Consider the following 10,805-nt stretch of genomic DNA (forward strand, 5'->3'; position numbering starts at 1 on the left):
TTTATTTTGAATCCTGTGGCTCTGTTGGGCTAAATTACTGAGAGCGCAGCTATCTGTCCTGGGATCCTGCCAGATTCCGCGTAGGGGGAGAGACGCCAAAGCCCAGCTAGCCTAGCTGGCTCGGCAGTCTCAAATGGAGGCCACTTTTGAACGTTTCCAGCGTTGTAGGAGCTGTGTTTACTTTGCTTTGTTCCGGGACAATGTGGACCGCACTGACTTTCAATGTAGCAACTGCTTGCTTGTGGACAACTACAGGAGCAAAGTAGCTACTCTTAGCAAACAAGTAGCAAACCTACATAAGCTACTGGGGAACCCACGCCCACCTACTTTTTATTTTTCTTCCACCCCAGTAGCCAGACGCCGCACTGGTTTCGCCGAAGAGGGCACGACAAATCCTTTTCCCCCTCAGGAGACTGAAAAGATTTGACATGGGTCACCAGATCCTCAAAAGGTTCTACAGCTACACCATCGAGAGCATCCTGACCGGTTGCATCACCGTCTGGTATGGCAACTGCTCGGCATCTGACTGTAAAGCGCTACAGAGAGTAGTGTGAATGGCCCAGTACATTTCTGGGGCCAAGCTTCCTGCCATCCAGGACCTATATAATGGCGGTGTCATAGGAAAGCCCATAAAATTGTCAGAGACTCCAGTCACCAAAGTTACAGACAGTTTTTTCTGCTACCGCACGGCAAGCGGTACCGGAGCGCCAAGTCTAGGACCAAAGGGCTCCTCAACAGCTTCTACCCCCAAGCCATAAGACTGCTGAACAATTCATAAAAATGCCACCGGACAATTTACATTGACCTCCCCTCCCTTTTGTACACTGCTGCTACTCGATGTTTGTTTGTTACCTATGCATAGTCACTTCGCCCCCACCTACATGTACAGATTACCTCAGCTAGCCTGTACCCCCGCACGCTGACACGGTACCGGTGCCCCCTGTATGTAGCCTTGTTATTGTTATTGTTATTGTGTTACTTTTTGCTATAAATTTTTATTTTAGCCTACTTGGTAAATATTTTCTTCTTCTTGAACTGCATTGTTGGTTAAGGGCTTGTAAGTAATCATTTCATGGTAAAGTCTACACTTTTATTCAGCGCATAAAGTTTGACAAATAAAGTTTGATTTTATTTGAAACAGCTTTGCCGCCCTGGATCCAGAGGTTCCGGCACCTTCATCCTTGGTGGCTTCCCAATCAAGATCGGATCCGGAGGTATCCGTCCTCGGTTTTGTCTCCCTCTCCGGTGGCTTCTACCTCGGGTTCAGATCCTTGGAGCTCCCAGCCTCACCAGACCATGAGGCTGCCTGAGAGACTGGCCAATTCAACATCCCCAGCTTTCATCATAGGACGCTCTATGGTGAGAAACATCTTGGTCCCCAAGGCAAAAACTACCAGGAGCATGAGTACCCAGGAGCACGAGTACAGGACGTAACAAGGCTGCTTCCGACTGTTTTACCACAAATGCCGGGAGCTGACACTGTCGTAGTCCATGTGCGGTCAAACGACATCAGGAAGGCTAGCTTGGAACATTTTAAAATGGATTTTAAAGAACTGATTTTAGCATTAAATGACTCCAAAAAACAGCCAATAATTTCAGGTTGTTGGGCCGCGGGTGTGAAAGATTCAGCAGACTGCTGGCATTGCACATCTGGCTAAAAGACTACTGTAGCTCTGGTGGAGTCACTTTTATTGATAACTTTGACACCTTCTGGAAACAGAAGATACTCTACAGGAATGACGGAGTCCATCATAAATTACCTTGGCTCCTGGACTCTGTCCACGCATTTCAAGGCTGCGTTGAAACAATGACTGACAAATTATCCAAGACCAGCTCAGTTAATCCCAACTCCATAAAGTCAGTGTGGAAGAGGTGAACAAATTATTGTTGTCTATCAACAATGACAAGCCACCGGGGTCTGAACTACTGAGGATAATAGCAGACAATATTGCCACTCCAATTTGCCACATCTTCAATTTAAGCCTAATAGAGAGTGTGTGCCCTCAGGCAAGGAGGGAAGCTAAAGTCATTCCGCTACCCAAGAATAGTAAAGCCCCCTTAACTGGCTCAAATAGCCGACCAATCAGCCTGTTACCAACCCTTAGTAAACTTTTGGAAAAAAGTGTGTTTGACCAGATACAATGCTATTTCACAGTAAACAAATTGACAACAGAATTTCAGCATGCTTATAGGGAAGGACACTCAACAAGCATAGCACTTACACAAATGACTGATGATAAAATGATTGTGGGGGCTGTCTTGTTAGACTTCAGTGCAGCTTTTGACATTATCGATCATAGTCTGCTGCTGGAAAAACGTATGTGTTATGGCTTTACACTCCCTGCTATAATGTGGATAAAGAGTTACTTGTCTAACAAAACACAGAGGGTGTTCTTTTATGGAAGCCTATCAAATATAATCCAGTTAGAATCAGGAATTCCCCGGGTAGCTGTTTAAGCCCCTTTCTTTTTTCAATTTTTACTAACGACATGCCACTGACTTTGAGTAAAGCCAGAGTTTCTATGTATGCGGACGACTCAACACTATACAGGTCAGCTATTACAGCGACTGAAATGACTGCAACACTCAACAAAGAGCTGCAGTTAGTTTCAGAGTGGGTGGCAAGGAATAAGTTAGCCCAAAATATTTCTAAAACTAAAAGCATTATATTTGAAACAAAACACTCACTAAACTGTAAACCTCAACTAAATCTTGTAATAAATAATGTGGAAATTGAGCAAGTTGAGATGACTACTCTGTAACACTAGATTGTAAACTGTCATGGTCAAAACATAGTGATGCAGTAGTAGCTAAGATGGGGAGAAGTATTTCCATAATAAAATGATGCTCTGCCTTCTTAACAACACTATCAACAAGGCAGGTACAACAGCCCTAGTTTTGTCGCACCTTAACTACGTCATGTGGTCAGGTGCCACAAAAAAAGGACTTAGGAAAATTGCAATTGGCTCATAACAGGGCAGCACTTCTGGCCCTTGGATGTACACAGAGAGCTAATATTAATAATATGCATGTCAATCTCTCCTGGCTGAAAGTGGAGGAGAGATTGACTTCATCACTACTTTGATTTATGAGAGGTATTGACATGTTGAATGCAACGAGCTGTCTATTTAAACAACTGGCACACAGCTCGGACACCCCTGCATACCCCACAAGACATGCCACAAGAGGTCTCTTCACAGTCCCCAAATCCAGAACAGACTATGGGAGGCACACACTACTACATGGAGCCATGACTACATGGAACTATATTCCACATCAAGTAACTGACGCAAGCAGTAAAATTAGATTTAAAAAACAGCGGCTTTTGTGGCGCGATGGGTAACGATGCTTCGTGGGTGTCAGTTGTTGATGTGTGCAAGGGTCCCTGGTTCGAGCCCAGGTTGGGGCGAAGAGAGGGACGCAGCCTACGCTGTTACACAAACTCAATTCCGTTAGTTTATACGGAGGCGGAGTTGAGAATTGATAGCAACAGCATTGAGTCACCATCAGTCGATACTTGTTTACATTTCAATTATGATAACGCTTTAAACTTTTCCACTGGATTTCATAATGTGAATGCACCAATTTGTAAGTCGCTCTGGATAAGAGCGTCTGCTAAATGACTAAAATGTAAATGTAAATGTAATAAAAAACACCTTATGGAACATCGGGGACTGTGAAGCACCACAAACATTGGCACAGACACACACACACACCCACACACACACACACACACACAATAAAATACGCACTATACATACACATGGATTTAGTAATGTAGATACATACAGTGGGAGAAAAAAGTATTTGATCCCCTGCTGATTTTGTACGTTTGCCCACTTACAAAGAAATGATCAGTCTATAATTTTAATGGTAGGTTTATATGAACAGTGAGAGACAGAATAACAACAAAAAAATCCAGAAAAACACATGTCAAAAATGTTATAAAATTATTTCCATTTTATTGAGGGAAATAAGTATTTGACCCCTCTGCAAAACATGACTTAGTACTTGGTGGCAAAACCCTTGTTGGCAATCACAGAGGTCATGCACACATCTCAGGAGGGATTGTGTCCCACTCCTCTTTGCAGATCTTCTCCAAGTCATTAAGGTTTCGAGGCTGACGTTTGGCAACTCGAACCTTCAGCTCCCTCCACAGATTTTCTATGGGATTAAGGTCTGGAGACTGGCTAGGCCACTCCAGGACCCTCATGTGCTTCTTCTTGAGCTACTCCTTTGTTGCCTTGGCCGTGTGTTTTGGGTCATTGTCATGCTGGAATACCCATCCACGACCCATTTTCAATGCCCTGGCTGAGGGAAGGAGGTTCTCACCCAAGATTTGACAGTACATGGCCCCGTCAAATGATGCGGTGAAGTTGTCCTTTCCCCTTGCAGAAAAACACCCCAAAAGCATAATGTTTCCACCTCCATGTTTGACGGTGGAGATGGTGTTCTTGGGGTCATAGGCAGCATTCCTCCTCCTCCAAACACGGCGAGTTGAGTTGATGCCAAAGAGCTCCCTTTTGGTCTCATCTAACCACAACACTTTCACCAGTTGTCCTCTGAATCACTCAGATGTTCATTGGCAAACTTCAGATGGGCATCTATATGTATTCTTGAGCAGGGGGACCTTGCGGGCGCTGCAGGATTTCAGTCCTTCACGGCGTAGTGTGTTACCAATTGTTTTCTTGGTGACAATGGTCCCAGCTGCCTTGAGATCATTGACAAGATCCTCCCGTGTAGTTCTGGGCTGATTCCTCACCGTTCTCATGATCATTGCAACCCCACGAGGTGAGATCTTGCATGGAGCCCCAGGCCGAGGGATATTGACAGTTCTTTTGTGTTTCTTCCATTTGCAAAAAATCGCACCAAATGTTGTCACCTTCTCACCAAGCTGCTTGGCGATGGTCTTGTAGCCCATTCCAGCCTTGTGTAGGTCTACAATCTTGTCCCTGACATCCTTGGAGAGCTCTTTGGTCTTGGCCATGGTGGAGAGTTTGGAATCGGATTGATTAATTGCTTCTGTGGACATGTGTCTTTTTTACAGGTAACAAGCTGCGGTTAGGAGCACTCCCTTTAAGAGTGTGCTCCTAATCTCAGCTCGTTACCTGTATAAAAGACACCTGGGAGCCAGAAATCTTTCTGATTGAGAGGGGGTCAAATACTTATTTCCCTCATTAAAATGCAAATCAATTTATACAATTTTTGACACGCGTTCTTCTGGATATTTTTGTTGTTATTCTGTCTCTCACTGTTCATATAAACCTACCATTAAAATTATAGACTGATCCTTTCTTTATCAGTGGGCAAACGTACAAAATCAGCAGGGGATGTAACGGATTGGCAGTCGTGGTGAAGGAATGAGGCACAGGAAGCAGCGAGCACAGGGTAGTGGCGTATTTAATGTACACTCACTACTGAAACAAAATACTCCCAAACACAGGGGAGAAAGTACACACGGCGTAAAATAGCGCCGACACGAACATGAACCGTCAACATAGAAATAATCCCGCACAACACGGAAGCGGACCAGCTAACATAAATAGCCCCGCTAATTAACCACACTAAACACAGGTGCATAAAACCAAAAAAAGGGAAAACCAAAAAAGGGAATAAGTGGCAGCTAATAGGCCGGTGACGACGACCACCGAGCGCCACCCGAGCAGGAGGGGGCGCCACCCGAGCAGGAGGGGGCGCCACCCGAGCAGGAGGGGGCGCCACCGTCGGTGGGAATCGTGACAGGGGATCAAATACTTTTTTCCCCCACTGTATGTGGTAGTGGTGGAGTAGGGGCCTGAGGGCACACAGTGTGTTGTGAATATACTGAAATGTTTTAAAATTGTATGAAGTGCCGTAATTTTGCTGGACCCCAGGATGAGTGGCTAATGCTTTGGCAGCAGCTAATGATGATCCATTATAAATACAAATACAAATACAAATACAAATGGGGTTGAATAATCTCTGACCCTGTTCTGACTTTCTGGTGAGGCCTGGTCACCCTCACTAGAAAGGCTAGAGATATTGAGTAAGATGTAAATGTAATATGCAAACACTGATAATTCTGAAAAGTTTATAATTCATCAATAGTCCTGTAAGTGATTTGGACCATGAGAAAGAGAGATAGAGCACTGCCCCTGAATGAGGGAACAGCTATTCCCAAACTGGGGTACGCCTAAAACCAGGGGTACGCACAATGCCTTCGGGGATACGCCAAATAAAAATGAGATTCATATTTAAATATATACAGTTGAAATCGAAAATTTACATACACTTAGGTTGGAGTCATTAAAACTCATTTTTCAACCACTCCACAAAATTTTTGTTAACAAACTATAGTTTTTGCAAGTCGGTTAGGACATCTACTTTGTGCATGTCATTTTTCCAACAATTGTTTACAGACAGATTATTTCACTTATAATTCACTGTATCACAATTCCAGGAGATCAGAAGTTTACATACAATAAGTTGACTGTGCCTTTAAACACCTTTAAACAACGATGTCATTGCTTTAGAAGCTTCTGATAGGCTAATTAACATAATTTGAGTCAATTGGAGGTGTACCTGTGGATGTATTTCAAGGCATACCTTCAAACTCAGTGCCTCTTTGCTTGACATCATGGGAAAATCAAAAGAAATCAGCCAAGACCTCAGAAAAAAATGGTAGACCTCCACAAGTCTGGTTCATCCTTGGAAGCAATTTCCAAATGCCTGAAGGTACCACGTTCATCTGCACAAGCAATAGTACGCAAGTATAAACACCATGGGACCACACAGCCGTCATACTCCTCAGGAAGGAGACACGTTCTGTCTCCGAGAGATGAACGTACTTTGCTGTGAAAAGTGCAAATCAATCCCAGAACAACAACAAAGGACCTTGTGAAGATGCTGGAGGAAACGTTTTACTGTGGATATAGATATTTTTGTACCTGAGTCCTACATCGACATAAAAAAGCCAGACTACAGTTTGCAACTGCACATGGGAACAAAGATTGTACTTTTTGGAGAAATGTCCTCTGGTCTGATGAAACAAAAATAGAACTGTTTGGCCATAATGACCATCGTTATGTTTGAAGGAAAAAAGTGTGACGCTTGCAAGCCGAAGAACACCATTCCAACCGTGAAGCACGGGGGTGGCAGCATCATGGTGTGGGGGTGCTTTGCTGCAGGAGGGACTGGTGCACTTCACAAAATAGATGGCATCATGAGGCAGGAAAATTATGTGGATATATTGAAGCAACATATCAAGACATCAGTCAGGAAGTTAAAGCTTGGTCGCAAATGGGTCTTCCAAATGGACAATGACCCCAAGCATACTTCCAAAGTTGTTGCAAAATGGCTTAAAGACAACAAGTCAAGGTATTGGAGTGGCCATCACAAAGACCAGACCTCAAAATTTGTGAGCAGAACTGAAAATGCGTGTGCGAGCAAGGAGGCCTACAAACCTGACTCAGTTACACCCGCTCTGTCAGGAGGAATGGGACAAAATTCTCCCAACTTATTGTCTGATGCTTGTGGAAGGCCACCCGAAACGCTTGACCCAAGTTAAACAATTTAAAGGCAATGCTATCAAATACTAATTGAGTGTATGTAACTTCTGACCCACTGGGAACATGATGAAAGAAATACAAGCTGAAATAAATAATTCTCTCCAATTATTCTGACATTTCACATTCTTAAAATAAAGTGGTGATCCTAACTGACTTAAGACAGGACATTTTTACTTGGACTAAACGTCAGGAACTGTGAAAAACTGAGTTTAAATGTATTTGGCTAAGGTGTATGTAAACTTCTGACTCCAACTGTATATATTATTTTTTTCTCGCCTGAGTAGCCTTGTTTCACTACCAAAAATAAAATAAATAATCTAGTGTTCAGCGAAATAACAACACAATGCCAAATACAGGTAGCCTAGTCAAATAATTAACATCCAATCACATTAACTGTTACTCTCTCAGGGGAAACCTTCACTCTTGCGCAGACATTTAGAAACGAAACATGACAATTTGAAAAATAAGCCACGGGAGTTTTATGAGCGAGAGTAAAAATGACTTTCGAGTCGTAAGACATGTATAAAAGCAAAAAATACTATTAATAAGAAGGGGCTAGAAGCGTCTTATATGGTGATGTCATGACGTTGGCCTGTGGGTAAGGTTTATGACCCCCCCCATAAATACCTTTCTCCCTTCCCCTCTCTTACTGACCCTACTGAAGGACTGCTGTCCTGTTAAATATAGAGAGTCTGGGAACATCAAACAAATGGGGAAAGGAACCATCTTTTGATAATAAAACCAGTTGGAAATATGCTTGATAACGTAATGAGTATGTATGTCAGTTAATTGTTATCTGAGACATTATGATTGATGACAGGACGACATAAACTGTACCTGAGAAAGTATACACCCTCTAGTTATCAGAGTCACAAGGAATTGTTATGCAATTGAAATGTTTGAGATTGAAATTGTTTGTTAGGAGATTAAATGTAATTTTAGCTTCCAAATGAGAGAATTGGGTTTTCATAAGGAAAGTGCCCTGCTTGATCAGTGGCCAACCCTGTGAAGAGACAGGGGTTATAAACGATGAAACACCTCCTTCCCTCCTCTCCACTATATAAGCCTTTGACGAAAAGACATTCACATGTTCCAGTACGGGAGGTCTGCAGCCTCTACGTCAGAAGGACACACATGTTAACTAAACCATATCAAGGACAGAACTAAGCCAACCTCGGCGTGAGCTTTGATGGCGAATGGTATGAACTTTGAGCTTATTCACTACAGAAGTGATACTTCCTAGCCGTTGAGTTAGCCGCTGCTAACGTGGGCTAGGAAAGGACGGACGACGGATCCAGTCTAACAACCAGACGAAGATACCACCACGTATCCAATTTGCCACCATTGACATTCTTCCACTACAGGAAGATCTGTTGGCCAACCCGGCCAGCATCTACGACCAATCTACCGAAGCGCAGCTCAGAGTAAATATTTATTGCATTTTCCTTTTCCAAATGGGCGGTAATTTAGAATGCATAAGATAATGTATTTACGATAGCATAGCTGCTGTTTCTTTGTTCCTAAGTCTTCCCGCTATTTCATTCAAGCCCAACCCCCTTTCCTTTGTGTAACCAGCTTTCATACAGGTTCCGTTCACCAGGGGTGAATTCTGTATGACATCATTGTATTCTGTGTATTTGTAATTCTGTGTGATTAGTTAGGTATTTAGTAAATAAATAATTAAACCCAATTTTGTATTGCTGATTCAACTTGTTAGCCAGGGTTCGTGAAGATAACCAAGAATTGACAACTTTCATTATGAGACTGAAAATAAGATAAGGGTTAATATTGACTGCTATCGATGTAAAATATAGTTTATTCGGAAGATAACAGCTCTATAAACGTTCTTCTGTGGTGCCCCGACTTTCTAGTTAATTACATTTACATGATTAGCTTAATCAGGTAATATTAATTACAGAGAAATCATTTTATAAGTTAGCATGTCATATCACTTAATCCGGCATAGCCAAAGACACGACAGTGAGCTACCAAGTGGCTAGGACAGGCAAGCCCTATACTATTGTGGAGGACTTATTTCTTCCTGCTGCCGCGGATATGGCTGGGACAGTGAGGGCGGCAGGTAGCCTAGTGGTTAGTGTTGGGCCAGTAACTGAAAGGTTGCTGAATCGAATCCCCGAGCTGACAAGGTAAATATCTGTTGTTCTGCCAAAGGCATTTAACCCACTGTTCCCTGATCAGCTGTCATTGTAATTAAGAATTTGTTCTTAGCTGACTTGCCTCGTTAAATAAAGGTAAAAAAGAAATGCTGGGGGGGAAAAGGCCCAAAAAACTATACAGACAATCACTTCATCAAACAACACTTTTTCACAACGTGACATGGCAGGAGATGTTTTGAAACATTTACTGCTTCGCATAGAAGCCAGTGAATTGTATGCTTTACAGCTGGATGAGTCAACATCCAGTTATATGTCCGTTGCATTTATGGGTGGTCAATTAAGCAAGACATCCTCTTCTGGAAACCAGGACAACCTGAGAGGATATTTTTAAAGTACTGGACAGCTTTGTGACATCAAAATGGACTTTGATGGTCAAGATGTGTTGGTATCTGTACTGACGGGCGCAAAAGTCATGACAGGGAGACGTGGTGGAGTGGTAACACATGTGCAATCAGTTGCTCACGACGCCACTTGGGTACACTGCAGCATCTACCAAGAGGATCCTGCTGTCAAGGGAATGCCTGACAGCTTGAAATATGTTCTGGAAACTACAGCGAAAATGGTTAATTTTGTTAAAGCAAGGCCTCTGAATTCTCGTGTATTTTCTGCATTATGCAATGATATGGGCAGCGACCATGTAACGCTTTTACAACATACAGAAGTGCGCTGGTTATCAAGGGGCAAAGTATTGACAAATTGTTTTAAATTAAAGTTTTCTTTACTGACCATAATTTTCACTTGTCTGACCGCTTGCATGATGATGAGCTTCTCACACGACTGGCCTATCTGGGTGATGTTTTTTCCTGCCTGAATAATCTGAATCTAGGATTACAAGGACTCTCCGCAACTATATTCAATGTGCGGGACAAAATTTATGCTGATTAAGAAGTTGGAGCTCTTTTCTATTTGCATTAACAAAGACAAAACACAGGTCTTTCCATCATTGAATGATTTTTTGTGTGCAAATGAACTCAAGCTTATGGACAATGTCAAATGGGATATAGCGAAGCACCTGATTGAGCTGGGTGCGCAATTACGCAGGTACTTTCCCGAAATGGACGACACAAACAACTGGATTCGT

This window comes from Salmo trutta, chromosome 26, assembly GCF_901001165.1.
Source record: "Salmo trutta chromosome 26, fSalTru1.1, whole genome shotgun sequence".
NCBI classification, from domain to species: domain Eukaryota; kingdom Metazoa; phylum Chordata; class Actinopteri; order Salmoniformes; family Salmonidae; genus Salmo; species Salmo trutta.